The sequence below is a fragment of the Rhipicephalus microplus genome, unplaced genomic scaffold, assembly GCF_043290135.1.
Source record: "Rhipicephalus microplus isolate Deutch F79 unplaced genomic scaffold, USDA_Rmic scaffold_181, whole genome shotgun sequence".
NCBI lineage: Eukaryota > Metazoa > Arthropoda > Arachnida > Ixodida > Ixodidae > Rhipicephalus > Rhipicephalus microplus.
The window spans coordinates 238,908-245,000 of record NW_027464752.1 but is presented as its reverse complement, the minus strand read 5'-3'; the positions used below and the strand labels follow the sequence as shown (position 1 = coordinate 245,000).

The 6,093-nt window shown below is 58.7% G+C and overlaps 2 non-coding genes across 2 annotated transcripts; both read right to left on the bottom strand.

Annotated features, from left to right (window-relative positions):
• Positions 1-216: 216 nt before the first annotated feature.
• Positions 217-369, bottom strand: LOC142791655 (5.8S ribosomal RNA). Its single transcript, XR_012890353.1, has one exon. It is a non-coding gene; the product is annotated as a 5.8S ribosomal RNA (ribosomal RNA).
• Positions 370-2,088: 1,719 nt separating this feature from the next.
• On the bottom strand, positions 2,089-3,903 carry LOC142791671 (small subunit ribosomal RNA). The gene has a single exon (XR_012890368.1). It is a non-coding gene; the product is annotated as a small subunit ribosomal RNA (ribosomal RNA).
• Between the last annotated feature and the right edge of the window lie 2,190 nt (positions 3,904-6,093).

Sequence of the window (6,093 nt, the reverse complement as noted above, 5' to 3'; positions counted from 1 at the left end):
GCGGCGGTCTCAACGAGGTGCCACATCCTCAATGCAGTCGGTCGCCCCCGTTTCGGTTGGGCTCTGGCACGACGGTCGCCACCGTCTCGCCCTTGAGTGGCCGCTGTTGGCGCTCGCTGTGAGGTGTTCAGCGTGCTGTCCGTGTTGCCGACGCGGTCAAAACGAGTCGACGGCTCACGTTCCCTTGTGCGCCGAAGGCTCTCTTGATATGTGATCCGACCCTCAGACAGACGAAGCCAAGGGAAGACCCAAGGCCGCAATGTGCGTTCAAAGAATCAGTGCTCAGTGTGTCCTGCAATTCACACCAAGTCTCGCAGCTGGCTGCGTTCTTCATCGACCCGAGAACCGAGTGATCCACCGCTTAGAGTCGTGAAAAAGTGTTTGTTCAATTCCGTACAGTCAAAACCAAACGTTTCTGGCACTCGGCCAAACAGTGGCCAAGAAGGGCGCTTTTCAGCGCACGCTTGGACTCCAAAACTCTGCCGCGCCTTTTTCGGCTGCCGCAAATCGAGCAAACGGTGTGTTTCGGACGGCGTTTCGCTTTCGCTACTTGCGAGTGCTTTCGTGGTCCACCCCTCTATAAATACTCGGGAGGCGTCGAAGCCGGTTCTCCAAGCCGGACCCGTAGGTATCGTTGTGTGCTCGCTCTCATTGGCCCGCCTAACCAGAAAATGCCTGCGGTACACCCATTTGGATAAGAGTGCACGCAGATGCGGGCCTCGACGGCTACACATTTCCTCGGGCGGCCGCCTCCCGGCCTCCGTGGAGCGCGGGATGCACGGTCCCATCGACAAGCCTCTCCCGTTTTTACCGTGGCGTCGCGGTTCACCACGGCAGGCGGGTCGGTCTCCTCCGCATAAAAAGGGGGACCCCCGCTTTTTGTTCCACGAAATCGCACAAGCTTTTTTCGCATCCACGGTTTGCCACCGCACACCAAAATGCCGATCCGGCTGCCTACTTTAGCCAACAGGTGGAGCCAGGCGCGCCGTACTTGCGCGGCACTTCCCACGTCCACCGAAGTCGGTGCCAAGGACCACTTTCGGCGCCGGAGCCGCGTACGAGCCTACTCGAGGCGGAAGAACGAAGCCAGCAAGGGCCTGGCCGCAAGTGCGTTCAATTGTCGGGACGTCCAAGTCCCTCGTTCTTCCGTGCTTCCTCTTTCGGCAAGTCGTTGCGGCACCTTCCCAAAGCGCGCAGACCCGCTAATCGCGACGAGCGCGACGTGGCCGTGCCGCCTTTCCCTCGGCAGCAAGCAAAACGCCTGGCAACTTCGACGCTCCCCTAACCGCGATCTCGCACCGTGTTTCGTGTGGCAAATTCAAAAGCCGGCCGGCGCTGCTGCAACCATTACGGTCGGTACGCATACGCCGCGGAGGGCGGGACGGTCATCGGAGCGTGCGGTTCCTCCATCGAGTACTGCGCACCTCGGCCGTCGCATCGCCGTGCCATGACCGGCCGCGCGTCAACGCGAACCGGTGCCAGCGAGATCCCTCGCCTGCAAGAACCGACCGGCAGCCTCCGTCACCCGAGGACGCGGAGGCGCTTGCCGCGGACGGCGGGACGGTATGCACTGGTGCACAGCGGACCCGTCACATCGCCAGTTCCTTGACCGACCGCCGACGCTTGTGCCGTTCCTCTCGTACTTGGCAGTCGCCGCGCGATTGTCGGGTCTCGTTCTTGCACGCTCGAACGGTCGGGAGGGCACTCGGCTGGCGTTTCGGGAACGCGCAGCCTCGCCTTCTACCGACGTAACCACGACTCGCCGTTCGCGCTCCGCCGCTCCTGTTTACAGTACTAGGCGGTCCCGCAGCGGTCGGGTCGCGCATTTCGAGCGCTTCGAGCCACGGTGCTGTGGCGGGTCGAAAGCCGACCTATGAGTGCGTTGCGCCGTTTGTACCCGCGTCCGCCACCTGGCCGACCGTCCAAGGTCGCGGTGTTGGCGTCCGCTGGGCGCAACAATTTGTCACGGGGTGCCGCTCCACATTCAGGCAGCCCCGTGGGGAAAAGCCGACCCCGCGTCCAAACGGGGTCAGCGGCAGAAAGTGTCGGGCGCAGACGCAGCTGAGGCGCTCACCCTTCACAATCCGTTAATGATCCTTCCGCAGGTTCACCTACGGAAACCTTGTTACGACTTTTACTTCCTCTAAATGATCAAGTTTGGTCATCTTTCCAACAGACCGGCGCAACCGAAAGGCCGCGCCGGACATCGGTCCGAAGACCTCACTAAATCATTCAATCGGTAGTAGCGACGGGCGGTGTGTACAAAGGGCAGGGACGTAATCAACGCGAGCTTATGACTCGCGCTTACTGGGAATTCCTCGTTCAAGGGGAACAATTGCAAGCCCCTATCCCAATCACGAAAGAAGTTCCACGGGTTACCCAGTCTTTTCAGACAGGGATAAAGACACGCTGCTTCCTTCAGTGTAGCGCGCGTGCGGCCCCGGACATCTAAGGGCATCACAGACCTGTTATTGCTCTGTTTCGTGCGGCTAGGAGCCGCTTGTCCCTCTAAGAAGGTTGTAAGGTGCTGGGAACCCCGCACCTATTTAATAGGCTAGAGTCTCGTTCGTTATCGGAATTAACCAGACAAATCGCTCCACCAACTAAGAACGGCCATGCACCACCATCCACCGAATCAAGAAAGAGCTCTCAATCTGTCAATCCTCCCAGTGTCCGGGCCGGGTAAGTTTTCCCGTGTTGAGTCAAATTAAGCCGCAGGCTCCACTCCTGGTGGTGCCCTTCCGTCAATTCCTTTAAGTTTCAGCTTTGCAACCATACTTCCCCCGGAACCCAAATACTTTGGTTTCCCGGAAGCTGCCCGCCGAGTCATTTGAGTAACTCAGGCGGATCGCTGGTTGGCATCGTTTATGGTCAGAACTAGGGCGGTATCTGATCGCCTTCGAACCTCTGACTTTCGTTCTTGATCAATGAAAACATTCTTGGCAAATGCTTTCGCAGTAGTTCGTCTTGCGACGGTCCAAGAATTTCACCTCTAGCGCCGCAATACGAATGCCCCCGTCCGTCCCTCTTAATCATTACCTCGTATTCCAAAAACCAACAGAACAGAAACGAGGTCTTGTTCTATTATTCCATGCAAGTTTATTCAGGCGACTCGCCTGCGTTGAGCACTCTAATTTTTTCAAAGTAAAAGCACCGGCCATCTCGAGGCACACAATGAAGTGCACCAAGAAAGAACCGGCATGATGTTCAGTCCGAGCCGTCGCATCGGGTAGATGCACTACTCGTCTGGAACTGAGATCCAACTACGAGCTTTTTAACCGCAGCAGCTTTAGTATACGCTATTGGAGCTGGAATTACCGCGGCTGCTGGCACCAGACTTGCCCTCCAATTGATCCTCGTTAAAGGATTTAGAGTGTACTCATTTCAATTACGGGGCCTCAAAAGAGTCCCGTATTGTTATTTTTCGTCACTACCTCCCCGTGCCGGGAGTGGGTAATTTGCGCGCCTGCTGCCTTCCTTGGATGTGGTAGCCGTTTCTCAGGCTCCCTCTCCGGAATCGAACCCTGATTCTCCGTTACCCGTAACAACCATGGTAAGCAAGTAACCTACCATCGAAAGTTGATAAGGCAGACACTTGAAAGAAACGTCGCCGGCTCGTGGCCATGCGATCAGCACAAAGTTATCCAGAGTCACCACACAATACGGGCCGAAACCCGATCGATCTTGGTCTAATAAAAGCACCCGTTACCCAAAGGGCTCCAGGCTCACTGCATGTATTAGCTCTAGAATTGCCACAGTTATCCAAGTAGGAAGAAACGATCTAAGGAACCATAACTGATTTAATGAGCCATTCGCGGTTTCGCCTTATTTCGGCATGTACTTAGACATGCATGGCTTAATCTTTGAGACAAGCATATGATTACTGGCAGGATCAACCAGGTAATCGTTCGACTGCGCGTCCGTCCTCGCCTTCGGCGGGCCGGACGCAGTCTGTGTGCGGCGGAGGCCACCTTCAGGCGCCCCAACACGCTTATTTTGCACTCCGAGATGACGGCGTTCGAGCTCGCTACGGCACAACCTTCCCGAAAGACGAGTGGGAGCCGTGCGGCAAGAAGCACGTTCATGCTCGCTCTTTTTCGTTGCATCGACTCGGTCGCGCCGTGCGGGTTGCCCAAGCCCGCTGCACTGTCGGTGGACCGGCCGGAACTAGCAACGGAGCCGAGACTGCAAAGCCGCCAGACGACGGGTCACGCCCGCGTCTTCGGCGCTTTCGCATCTGAATCGCCCGAGGACGACACGGAACACACCTCGATATCGTGGTAAAACGGCACCGTCCGACAACCAGCCCCTAACGCATCAAGCGGATGAGGCTGCAGACGACTGCCGTGGATTCCCCTGGAGCAGACCCGAGGACACGCTTGACGAGGCCGAAGCCCGCCGCATATCAGACACCCGGTCGCTTTCGCGTACGCCGCTCACGAGAACCCCCACATAATAGCAGCGATAAGTACCCAGACCTCCTTGGGCACTAATACGAGCGTACTCGAGAAAATTTCACCGCGGGTGTGCCCCGAAACGTGTGGCACGTTGAGCGTGCCACAAGTCTACGTCGCTCTCAAACCCGCCGAGGTCGTAGAATTTGCGACCCTACTCACGAAATTCCCACCGAGGATACGGCCGCAAACGTACCGCACCTTGGGTAGGCCACGAGTTTGTGCAACACTACGCTGACGGCACAGCACCGAGGTCGTGCGCGCACGCACGGGAAAATTCCGCCGCGGTTTCTGCCGAAAACGTGAGGCACCACGACTCTCCGCAAGTTCGCGTCGACTGCGAAAGACCGAAGTCGTGAACGACGTGTCCGCTACTCGCCGCCGACACGCTGGACACCAAACGTACAACGACTCGACGGCGTCGTAGAGGCCCACGACGCGGTTTTCCTTAACGACGTCTCGGCGTGGCACCGACAGGTTAGAACGGCCGACCAACGTTCCCTGTCCGCCGTTCGGCTCAGTCGAAGGGCTCGGCGACTTCGGCAACGCTGCGAAGCCGCACGGTGACGCACGCCATGTCCCCATTTTTTTTTTTCTTTCTGCGTCTGCCGGGGTGCCCCTATAATAGCAGCGATAAGCACCCAGACCGCCGTGGGTCGCTCGCCCCGGCTGACGTGGTTTTTCGTACTCCTGCGGCGGTCGCCGTCAAGCACGTCCAAATACGCTACTTTCGTGGGCGCATTCACGCTCTTTCGCTTCGCCGGAGTGCCAGCACTCACTCTGCCAAAAACGGCGAACATCCGAGCGGCGGTTCCCACTTTTGCGTCGGCGTCGCAAACCCCGCCCCGGCAGACGAGGTTTGCCGTACTCGTGCGACGGTGGCCGGCGGGCACGTCGAAAGACGCCGATATCGTGCGCGAATTGGCGCACCTTGGCTTCACCGGAGTGCCGCCACTGACTCCTCCAAAAACGGCGAAGATCCGAGCGGCGCTTCCCACTTTCGCATCGGCGTCCCGAACTCCGCCCCGGCTGACGCGGTTTACCGTACTCGTGCGACGGTCGCCGGCGAGCACGTGGAAAGACGCCGATATCGTGCCCGAATCGGCTCCGTTCGGCTTCGCCGGAGTGCCAGCACTGGCTCGGCGAAAGACGACGAACATCCGAGCGACGGTTCTCACTATTGCGTACGCGTCGCAAACCCCGCCCCGGCAGACGCACTTTGCCGTACTCGTGCGACGGTCGCCGGCGAGCACGTAGAAAGACGCCGATATCGTGCCGGAATCGGCCCCGTTTGGCTTCGCCGGAGTGCCAGCACTCACTCGGCCACAAACGGCGAACATCCGAGCGGCGGTTCCCACTTAGCCGTCGGCGTCCCGAACTCCGCCCCGGCAGACGCGGTTGCCGAGCTCGTGCGACTAGCGACCGCGAAGCCGTCTCGCGACGCCGCTTTCGTGCGCGGCTCCCACTGCGACCTGGGTCACCCGAGGTCGACGAGCAAAAAAGAATGTCGAAAAAAATTTTTTTTTTTTTTTGTGTCTGCCGGGGTGCCCCTATAATAGCAGCGATAAGCACCCAGACCGCCATGGGTCGCTCGCCCCGGCTGACGTGGTTTTTCGTTTTCCTGCGGTGGTCGTCGTCA